Source organism: Falco peregrinus, chromosome 19 (genome assembly GCF_023634155.1).
Source record: "Falco peregrinus isolate bFalPer1 chromosome 19, bFalPer1.pri, whole genome shotgun sequence".
In the NCBI taxonomy this organism is placed as follows: domain Eukaryota; kingdom Metazoa; phylum Chordata; class Aves; order Falconiformes; family Falconidae; genus Falco; species Falco peregrinus.
The window spans coordinates 6,427,212-6,437,941 of NC_073740.1; the positions used below are offsets into that span (position 1 = coordinate 6,427,212).

At 53.1% G+C, this 10,730-nt stretch overlaps 1 pseudogene; it reads right to left on the reverse strand.

Annotated features, from left to right (window-relative positions):
- Nucleotides 1–9,061: 9,061 nt before the first annotated feature.
- Nucleotides 9,062–9,851, reverse strand: LOC129782917 (olfactory receptor 14C36-like; annotated as a pseudogene).
- Nucleotides 9,852–10,730: the final 879 nt, after the last annotated feature.

The following is a 10,730-nucleotide window of genomic DNA, read 5'->3' on the forward strand; positions in this document are numbered from 1 at the left end:
GTAGACAGCCCAGTCTTATCTGGGGTCGCATTTCAGTCATTCACTTATATGCTGAATGGCAATAATGCAAGATACCGAACCTAGAACTTCATGATTCTGGAGGTAGTTTCAAGCATAAAGGTTTTTCTTGCTTGACAGTCCATTCTGGTGATGTGGCTGCTTAAACCCTGCTATGGCACGTCCATGGAGTGACTCCTTCAGGCTTGACAGCAGCGTAGGTGCTGAGCAAAATCTGGAAAGGTCCTTTCACTTCTCTTCAGAGGTTCATCCAACCACGTTCTAAGATACACACAATCTCCGGGTCGGTAGTGATGTACAGGCACGTCCAGGGACAGATCTGCGCTCACAGTGACGTACCTCTGGAGAGAGGACAGGACCTTTCATAAAGACTGAACATACTCTTTTAAGCCATGTTTCCCTTCTATTATTTTGGGATTCACTCCCCTTTCTGTCACCTGGCAAGGTTTACCATGTATCCTTTCCAAAGGACTAAGTCTCTCCTTCCGTTTACGCTGGATCCTGTATCTGTAGCAATGCTGAGGGAAAAGCATCTGACTGCTCTCTCTGAGGTTCTTGTCAGATTTTACTCATCTGTCTTTTCAGGCTTTGCTTCATTCTTTCTACTTTCCCGCTTGATTGAGGTCTCCATGGAGTGTGGAGATCCCATTTTACCCCTCCTAGTTTAGCTAAAAGGTGAAGGGCTTCTACTACCAAGTGTCGACCCCTACCCAAAGAAAGTCCTATGGGTACCCCAATCTCAGTATAATCTCTGAACTTACACTTACGATATTTCTTATTGGTGCGACAAGGGAAAGCTTCCAGCCAGCCTGAAAAAGCATCTGCCATTACTAAAAGGTACGGATACCCATTTTGCTGCAGTAACTTGGAAAAAGTCTAATTGCCAGTAATCCCCTGGGCTTTGTCAGCCCTGGGAAAGATCATTGGGGTAGGTGAGGTTATTCTTCAGGTACAACTCAGGCTTCTTCACTCTGCTTTTTGTTTTCCCAGTCATGGTACATTTAGAACTTGCCCTTTCAAGGCTTCTACCAAACTCTCAATTCCCCAGAGAGTTTCGTGGTGCTTCCTTTTAACCAATTCACACATAATTTCCTCTGTAAATGTTAGTTGATGCGAAGGAGTCACCCATCATCCGTGATTTGGGTTGCCTTCAGTATATTAGCCAACTGATTGTTTTCTGGTGGATCCTGTGGGCTCTTAGGCCCTACTTTCTGCCGTTTCTCTGGCAGGACTAGCAATATTTGACTTTCAGCTGCTTCTTTCCTTGCTTGATCTGCCACTTGCTGTCCTATATGCACCGAGCTATCTCCAAGGTGCTGCACTTTACAATGCATAATTGCCAGCACCCTGGGTCAACTGGTCACCTGAAATGATTGTTGGGTCTTTGCCTCATAATTTGACGGGGGATCCTTGAGACGTTCAGAGTCCTCCTTCTTTCTTTCTTTCCAACAGCCCCATCGGCATGGTCTATTCCAAAGGCAAATTTCAAATATGTCCATGCATTAAAAAAGCCTTGTCTGTTCATAATAATCCCAGTGCCCTTAGTAAGGCTGTGAGTTCTGCCTCTTGGGCCCACGTGTCAGATGAGAGGGCTTTGGCTTCTCTTCTCTCTCTGATAGTTACCACCACATATCCTGCTCTTTGGGTCCCATTTCGCACAAAAGTACTACCACCTACAAATAAGTCCCAGTCTCCATTTTCTGTTGGCGTGCCTTTTAATTCCACTCGGCTAGAATATACCTCTGCCATTGTCTTTAAACAATCATGAGTTGGTTCTTCTTTTCCACTGAGATCATGTCATTTTTGCCCAGGTGTCAGTTCCTGGGCCTCTTGCATCGGTAATACTGTAGCTGCCACCGTGCGCGGACAGGTTGGCCGTCCTTTACTGACACTGTCCAGCTGTTTGGAAAAGCTCCCCACGGCTCTGCTCCATGGTTCCAGGCTCTGGGCCAACACTCCTAAGGCAACGTGTCACCTTTCATGCACAAAGAGTTCCAATGGGTTTTCTAGATTTGGGAGGCCTAGAGCTGGAGCACTCATTCCAGTCCGTTTCCATTCCGTAAAGGCATCTCTGCACTCCTGAGTCCAGACAAGGAGGTTTCCCTTTCCTCCGACACCTTCATATAAAAGCTTGGCAATGAGTCCCAAATTCGTTATCCGTAAGTGACACCACCCGGCCATTCCCAGGGATGCTCTGAGCTCTTGTTTTCATTTGGCTTCTGGGATTTGACAAATGGCCCTTTTCCTCCAGCTCCAAGACCCTGCTGGCCCAGGCAAATTGTAAATCCCCAATTGGTTGCTTCTTCTGGGGTGGTCTCTGCCTTTTCCCAGGGTACTTTGTACCCTGCTAGCCCCCAAAGTTTAGGAGGTCCTTGTTATAGAATCTTCTTTACTACTGGTTGCTAGCAGTATGTCACCTACCTATTGCAGCAAGGCGACATTTTCCTACCTCTTTTGCCAGCTTTCCAACTCACTGGCTAATTGATTTCCAAAGACTGTAGGGCTATTTTTAACTCCTTGCAGTCATACAGCCCTGCACAGCTGGGTTTCTCGACCAGTTCCAGGGCTTTCCCATTTGAAACCAACCGACTGGTGACTGGCAGCAGCCAGCACAAGGCAGAAGAACGCATCTTCCATCTCATACAGTAAACCATTCCTCATTCTCCTTCAGGGTGGTCAGGAGGGCATACGGGTGTGCTACTGCCTCATGGACATCTTGCACAGTTGGATTTATAGCTCTTGAATCTTGCACCAGTTTGTATTCTTCTGAATTTGGCTTCCTGACAGGTAATACTGGAGTGTTATGTTCTGATTGGCATTCTCTTAGTAACCCAAAATCTGTGATTTGTTCAATTAAGGACTGCAACCCTTTCCTGACTTGTAGTTTAACTGGGTACAGCTTTTGACTCGCTGGTCTGCCATTTGGCTTCCACTGGACGATTACTGGTTCCCCTGCTTGGGGTTGCCCTGGTGTTCCTGAAGCCCATACAAGAGGTATTGCAGCATTTGTAACTGCTTCTGGTATCTGCTGTAGCTCGGCTTCCTTCTGCAACATAAAAACGTGGGCATCCAAATCTTTATTGTCAGGAATATGGTTCCTTTGAGGAAGCCCAGGTGGCACCTCAGGTAGATTTGGTTTCTGTCAACCAGCAACTGAATGCCAGCCCTGCAGTGCGTCTGACCCAAGTTCATCCAGCTGGTCCATGAACAGGAAGCCCATCACAGTGGGGGTTCCAATCACCTGGCTACTCCCACACTCCACTGGTACTTATTCCAGCAATCCTTTGCTCAGCCCCGTGAAGATACCATCAAAGAACCAGTGCATGGTTCTCACAGTGTTCCTGGATCACAGCATATGCAAACTGAAGCACATTTTCAGCAGCACCATGTCCTCCTGGAGGTCAGCCTCCCCTCCCCCACAGGCCTTCAGGGGCCTCAGCAGCACTGCAGCTAGCCAAGCCTTCTTCTGCCAGGGCTGCAGAGCCCAGCACTGCTTTTCTGGCCTTGCAGAGGGCAGGGCTTCCTCTGCTGGTGCACTTAGATTGCCACCGCCACCCACTCCAGCGGGTCTCTGGTCTCCAGCACAGCACGGGCACACGCTGGCTCGGGGGCGCTTGGTACCAGCTTTGCCCAAGAGAAGCCTGAGCTTGGCCCCAGCGCTACGGCTGAGGTGCTGCAGCCCAGAAGCGCACCGATGGCTTGGGGCTGGGGCTCAGGCAGGAGGAGCTGGACTTCCACATGCTGTCATCGTGCTGGATATTGATGGAGTAAATCATGATATTGATGAAATAAATCATGACGGGTGGTGGGACGGGTCACAGTGGTGCGGCAGGGAAAGGTGTGGGCTTTTCACGAGGGACAGGCCAGGAAGCTGAGGAGGGGATGCCCTCCGTGTGCAGGCACTTGTTGCACGTGCGGATCTCCTCTCCGGGGTGTGCAGCAGGTTGGGTGAGCCCTTGCAGGAGAGTGTCAGCGAGAGGCCGGTTAGTGTGCCATCCTGGTGGGAGACACAGCACCCGCACTCAGGGTACGGCAGCGGAGAAAGGCTTATCTAAGCAAGCCAAGGAAGTCTGCAGGTCCATGATCCCAGCTCTTATTGGGGACTTCATGACCCTGACGCCTTCTGGAAGGGGAGCACAGCAGGATACACCCTGTCCAGCTGGTGTCGGGGGTCTCTTGAGACAAATTCTTTGCAAAGGCGTCAGGCCAACAAAGGTGACGCTCACCTGAATCTGGTCCTTGCCAAACAGGCAGTGCTGCTGAGGGATGTGAAAACCAGTGTCAGCCCCGGCTGTAGTGCTCATGAAATAGGGGGAGAAGACTTTAGCCTCTTCAGAGGACTTGTAGTGGTAGTCCCATGGGCAGCAGCACTCAAGGACAGCAGAGCTGTGTACGGCTGGTCATTCAGGAAAGCATTTTCCAAGCGGAACTGTCCATACCGAGGAGCAGGAAATCAAGCAGACATGCCTAGAGAGATCCTTGGCTAAAGAAGGAATTCCTCAAGAATCTCCAGAGAGAAAAGGAAGCATCCTGGAGGTGGATGCAAGGGCTCAAAGAGGAATTTAGAAATAGGGATGTCTTCAGGGAAGCCAAAGCCTGCTTAGTATGGGGTCTTGCAAGATGTTCAAGGGCATCAAGAGGATCTGTCACTACTTGCAGAACAGTTTAAGAAATAAACGAAGCCCCTGTGTGGCCACTGCTGAGCTTAGTAAGAGCAGGTCTAGATAAAACTGAACATCCTCCAGGTCCTCTTTGCCTTAGTCTTCCCCAGCATCGTGTCCCAAAGCTTTGTGCCTGAAGGCAGGACTCTGGAGGGAACCAGCCAAGTGTGGATGGGGATCATGTCAGGAGTCATTTGACCAAATTCAATGCTTCCCACTCCAGGGAGGTGGAGGGGCGGCATCCCAGGGAGCTGTGTGAGCAGGCCGATGTCCCAGTGAGGCCATTCTCCATCCCCACTGGAAGGTCACAGAGACTGGAGGAACTTCCTCTTGACTGGAAGCACCCATGAATCTCGTGATACCCAAGAAGGACAAATTGAAAGTCCTGCCCCTAAAGTGGACCGAGGCCCTGCGATGACACAGGGCAGGGACTGCCTGGCTGGGTCCTTGGTTTGCATTCGGCAAACTAGGAGCCATCAGGAAAGGTGACCAACAGCCTCCTGGGCTGTATGACCAGGAGCACAGCCACGGCAAGTCATTCCCTCCCTCTGCTTCCCACTTGTTTCCCCACATCTAGAGTACTTGTCTAGCTTTGGTGCTCCGCAATAGCAGAGAGACATTGGCACGCTGGAGCCATTTCAGTAAAGAATCACAGAGATGGTCAAGGCTGGAGCACGTGCCCTGTTAGGTCAGGCTGAGGGAGCTGGGCTGGTCCACCCTGGAGAATGGAGGGCTTTTGTGGGAGGATGTAAGAGCCTTGCGTTGCCTATGGCAAGGTTTCCAAGAACTCACTGTGGTACAAGGCAGGAGCACAGGAAGCAATGAACTGAAGCAAGAGCGCTGTCCTCCTTCTTCACCTTCAGCCTTTAGCTCGGGGAACCACAGGCTGCACGGACCCCCAGTGGTGAGGGGTGTGCCACCAGTTAGAGTCCTCTTGGGTGACATTTCTGGCACCTGAGCGGGTAACTGTCCAGGTGGATTTTCCAAGGGTAAATCCTGCCTCGCCAACCTGACAGCCTGCAGTTGTGCGTGAGGAGCTCCACAGTGGATGTCATTTCCCTCAGCTTTACAAATGTCTTCCCATGGTCTCCCTCAGTGTTCTGCCCAAGCGATGCCATGACACTCTGGGTGCAAACAGAAAGAGATGAGTAAAACACCAGCTGGATGGTCAGGCTGAGAGAGCAGTGGGGAAGGGCTCACACCCCACCTGGAGGCCACTGGGACATACTGGGGCAGTGTGGGCACCACAGGACACTCTCCTGCTTACAGTTTAAGAGCTGGAAAGATAATCCAGTGGAGGCAACTCTCACAGTGTCTGTCGGTGGCACCAAACTGAGAGGACCATCCCTGTGCCCTAGGGATGCCATGGAGGGGAACCCTGGCAGGTGGGGTGGCCGCCCTGTCAGGAGCTGCACAGATGCAGGAAGGACCAAGGGCAGAGCCTGCACCTCCCTCGGGTGGACTAACACCCTGCAGCTGCAGGGCCTGGGACCTGCCTGGCTGGGCAGTGTCTGTGCAGAAAAGGCCCTGGTGGTGCTGGGGGACAGAAGGCAAAACACAATCCCACCCTGTGACCTGGTAGCAGAGGCAGCCAGCCGTGCCCTGGAGCGTATGAAGAGGTGCCTTGACAAGGGAGTGCGGGAAGTGATTGTGTCTCCGTGCTCATCCCTCGTTAGACCCCCTGTCCATGACTGTGTTCATTTTTGGGCCCTGACTGGGGAGGGAAGGAGGGAGGGAGCGGCTGGGTGCTGCTGGGCTTTTGGCCGGAGACAGCCCATTACAACAAGGAAGGTGTGTATGTGGGAGGGAGTTGAGGAAGGAAGGGAGGCAGCAGAATGTCCCCAGGACTTGGAGGGCCATGGAGTCATTTCATTGGCCACCCCATTCAGAATGAAGCTGGGAAGTGAGCCTGAAATTCAGAACCAACAAGGTCCATAGACAGGCCAGGCTGTTCCTGTGGTTGTGCCTGGAGACCCGCACACCTACAGCACAGGTTGTGCTGGGGCTGAATCTCCTGCCTGGCTTCAATGGCCTCCCGAAGCCATGGACAAAGCTTTGGGTGGAGGCCCCAGGTGAGGCTGGTCAGGGCCAGGAAGGCCTAGGGATGCTCTCAGGGCTCTGCCCCCATGGGATCCCACCTGCCAGTGCCCTCAGCAGGCCAGGTTCTCCTTCCCTCCTGTCCTGGGCTGTGCTCTGCTGCTCTCCTTCCCCATGTGCCTGGGCATCAGGGACACCACAACTGCACACTACTAGAAGCAAGGTGGCACTGGTCTTCAAATCCCTGAGCAGATTGTTGTCTTTGGGGAGACCCAGGTGCAGGTGAGCATCAGAGTGGGCAACCTGTTTGGTCTGAGGAACTTGCCCACAAGCCCCTGGACTCTTGGCATCCTTGCTTACCTGTCCTGTCAACACCAAGGAGACTGATTCCCCCAGAATAAACCAGATTATCTCACCCATTGTTTCTCCTGCCATAGTATCTCACAAACCAAACATTTTTTTTAATTGGCAATAAATTAATCTTTGCCAAGACCTCACATCTCTGGACATGAAAAGAATCATTAAGAGATCTCTTTATCTTTGCCATGAGCATTGCTGGTTTATTTTTTTCCTTTGTCCTGTTGAGTCAGTGCAGCGAATGAGCAGCTGAATGTTTGTCTCACCACTGGCCAAGGTTAACCCACCACAGGACCACATCAGGACTGCTGAGCCCACAATGGGGCTCCCAGCACATGAAAGACCCTGACACATCAGAGAAGTCCTGCAGAGGCCAGAAGGATAGTTGGGACATGGAACACATTATGGACAAAGAGAGGCTGAGAGAGCGCAAGAGTATTATTTGAGAAATTGTTCTGAATGAAAGACTGGAGCGCTGGACCCAGGCCAGCTGGTGGGATCTCAATCAATATTGATTAGAACACCATGCCATGAGAACATGATCTTGTTGGAGGTCTCTGACAATGGCCTTCCCTGAGAGACCAACTGTGGCAAGAGCTATGGGACTTGTGTGTAACAAGTGTCAGTAGGAAGGTGGCTCCCTTTATATTTAGAAATGGTGATGGAGTTGGGTATCGCTGGGCAACGGAGGAGGACAGAGGTGACCATGCAGCAGTGGTCCCTAATGAGGGCTGGGGTATATGACCAGGCTTGGAAATGAGCAGTGTTTGGGAGTTTGTGGGGAAAATTTCCCTTCTGCAGCTTTCTGAGGGTGTGCAGGGAACACGGCACAGATCTGGCCCCTCAGTCCCGCTCCTTTGGTGCCTTGCTGGCTTCACCATGACCCCTGGGTCTGCACCAGGACCACCCTGCTGTGTGCCCCCACGCTGCACACCCACACAGCTGAGCTCTCACTGGGGTTTCCCTCTCCCTGGCCCTTCCCAGCCCAGCCCCCCCACAGCCCCCAGAGCTCTGCCCACCTCCCCTGCCCTCTCCCCAGCCCAGGCAGACACAGCAGCCCACGCGGGGCTGGCCCCATGCAATTGCCCACCCAAAGGGGGCTGCAGAGCTCTGGGCACTCACCCCATGGCCATAGACCATCACAAGGGCACAGGAGATGCTGGTGGGCAGAGAGGGGTCTCCTCCTGCCAGTCAGCCCCAGGGCTGGCACCAGCCATGGCATGAGGACACAGAGGCCATTGCCTCCCTCTGTCTGCTGCTCCTCTCTCACAGGGACCCTGATTGCCCACTCCTGGCAGCCCCTCGGGGCCAGTCCCTGTCCCCAGCACCAGGCTGCTGGCCTGGGGGCTCCCCAGGCACCTCCTGCTGCACCAGGGACACAGCAGCCTGCCCCAGCTGGGGCATCCACAGAGACACCTGCTCTTGCCCAGGGATGTGGTCTCAGGCATGGCCCTGAGCAGGCGGTGCTGCTGTGCAGGGCAGCGGTGCCTGAAAGCCCAGGGAGATGGTCCCAGGCACATCCCTCTTGGTCACCCACCATTCCCATGGGCACTGGGCCCCCACACGCCAAGGTTCAACACAGGCCCATGCCCTAACGCCTTGCCCCATGCCCTCCTCCCCTGAGCCATGGAGAACCCAAGATCAGAGACGTTGTTCAGGAAACAATTCCTGCAGCTTGTTCCTCAGCTTGGCTTTGGAATTAGTGCCAAAAGTCCAAACATTGGAACTGAGAAATCCTCCTTTTATTACAGAGATGTGAGCCAGGAGTCAAGGTTAATTGTCCACCCATGCATATGTACAAAGAACACCAGGTCAGACAGGCTGGGTTCCCACGTGCAACAGATTCAGACATTTCTAGAAAAACAGGATTGTCACAAATAGAATGCTAAACGCACTGGAGTTTCCAGAAATGAAGTGGAAATGCCTTGTGAAGGGACATGGATAATTTGTTGCTTCTGAGATACACCTGACTGCATCAGCTTCTTCAGTGCGTCCTTCAGCTCCTGGTTCCTCATGCTGTAGATGAGGGGGTTCACTGCTGGAGGCACCACCAAGTACAGAACTGACACCACCAGGTCCAGGGATGGGGAGGAGATGGAGCGGGGCTTCAGGTGGGCAAATATGGCAGTGCTGAGAAAGAGGGAGACCACGGCCAGGTGAGGGAGGCACGTGGAAAAGGCTTTGTGCCGTCCCTGCTCAGAGGGGATGCTCAGCACAGCCCTGAAGATCTGCACATAGGACAGCACAATGAAAATGAAACATCCACAGACTAAACAGGAACTAATCACTAGAAGCCCCACTTCCCTGAGGTAGGTGTGTGAGCAGGAGAGCTTGAGGATCTGTGGGATTTCACAGAAGACCTGTCCCAGGGCATTGCCTTGGCAGAGCGGCAGTGACAGTGTATTGGCCGTGTGCAGCGCAGCATAGAGAAACCCACTGGCCCAGGCAGCTGCTGCCATGTGGACACAAGCTCTGCTGCCCAGCAGGGTCCCGTAGTGCAGGGGCTGGCAGATGGCCACGTAGCTGTCATAGGCCATGACGGTGAGAACACTCCGCTGAAAGGAAAAAGACAATCAGGAAGAGCTGTGCAGCACATCCTGGGTAGGAGATGTCCCTGGTGTCCCAGAGGGAGTTGGCCATGGCTTTGGGGAGAGTGGTGGAGATGGAGCCTAGGTCGAGGAGGGAGAGGTTGAGGAGGAAGAAGTACATGGGGGTGTGCAGGTGGTGGTCGCACACTATGGCAGTGATGATGAGTCCGTTGGCCATGAGGGCAGCCAGGTAGATGCCCAGGGAGAGCCAGAAGTGCAAGAGCTGCAGCTCCCGCGTGTCTGCCAATGCCAGGAGGAGGAACTGGGTGATGGAGCTGCTGTTGGACATGTGCTGCCTCTGGGCATATGGTCCTGTCACAGGAGAAAAAGACAGTGATAATTTAGGGGAGACTTCTGCAAGCAAAATCAAAGCCATTTCCCACAGACCATCCCCCCGTCACACACAGACATCCCTCTCTTTTCTCGGAGACCTTCCTGCAGCTGTGTGGCTGCAGCCCTGCTTGGTGCTGGCCGTGTGGGTGATGAAGAGCAGGGCATCTGCCCACAGGCTCTTGACCAGCCAGCCCCACTCTGCAGCAGTGGGTGGGGGCAGGGACCAGTCCTGGTGTTTAACTTTGTCCTCTGAAACCAGTGCCAACGCAGAAGGGCTGGTCAGCGTCTGCAGCGCCAGTGCTAAGGAACGGGAAGGGTGAAGGCACTGTAAGAGAGCTTTAGTTTTTTTCACAGCTCCCCCCCCATCTCTCCTGTTGAGTATTTTCAGATGTCAGAAAAGCAGAGCATTTTTGCTGCCCTCCGGGGGAACAGAGTGAGGTCTGTGAGGCAAGAGGATTGCCTGTGGGTGAGTGCACAGTGAGGGGAGGTGGTCTGTCCTTCTGGTTCCCAGTTTCTATGGGCTTGCACCTTCCTGAGATGAATGGTGGCCACACTCCCATGTTACCCTGAAATACCACAAGGCACTGCTGAGAACGGACTGACCCACCACAGACCAGTAAAGGTTGTAGACTTTCATCAGAACTCAGCATCCCACCCACAGCAAAGGATACACAGCTCATTTCACCCACCCCAACAGTGTTTTCTCCATCACAGAAACTCTACGCTTCTATGTGGG